The sequence below is a fragment of the Passer montanus genome, unplaced genomic scaffold (assembly GCF_014805655.1).
Source record: "Passer montanus isolate IOZ18808 unplaced genomic scaffold, ASM1480565v1 scaffold2, whole genome shotgun sequence".
NCBI classification, from domain to species: Eukaryota; Metazoa; Chordata; class Aves; order Passeriformes; family Passeridae; genus Passer; species Passer montanus.
The window spans coordinates 17,580,851-17,581,610 of NW_024366591.1; positions in this window are offsets into that span (position 1 = coordinate 17,580,851).

The following is a 760-nucleotide window of genomic DNA, read 5'->3' on the forward strand; positions in this document are numbered from 1 at the left end:
AGCCAGCTCATCAGATTATAATTGTCATGGCTTCCTCTTGCCTTTTTTCCAGCCCCTGTGTGAGCTTAGTCACAGAGAGGTTTCTCTGAGCCTGAACTTAGAATCTTCTACCCAGGAGCTCTGTAATTTCTTGTGGATCTCTCAAGTTTGCAAATCTGACTCTAAAACATGGTGACAAGCTCAAAAGTCATGGTTAGGCAGAGCTGTGGCACAGCAGGCTGGGACACCTGCTTGAGGCACACCTCTGAGGGCAGGGGCACAGGAGCAGCCTCCCGGGCTCCTGCTGCACGGCGGCACGGCCATTGGCAGGGAGGGAGGAGAGCACGGCCCAGGGAGCAAGGAGCAGCCAGCTGCATGGCTCTGAGGAGTGGCTGGTGTTCACACAGCAGCTAATTTGTTTATTTCATAAAAGCACTCGTGTATCTGCATTTGTTCTTACTTGGCTAAGTAGCAGGATTTTCAGGTGAATGGGTTCCATTTTTGCTTCCAGTGTAATCTTTCAGCAGTTTGCTCCCCAAGCTAATTATTATGCTAAAATGACTCGAACCCAACCAACCAACCAACCAACAAAGCAAAAACAAACCCCTCCCCCCATCCAAATTTGCCTCAATACTAGGCCATTTTTCTTTTGATTACACATTACAGTAAATGTGTAAAGAAGTATCCTTTATAACCTTTCTGAAAAATGACAGTTTTTATTGTGCTACACTATTTTTCTTCCATGCCTCTGTTCCAAGATGCACATTATTAGCCTTGATTA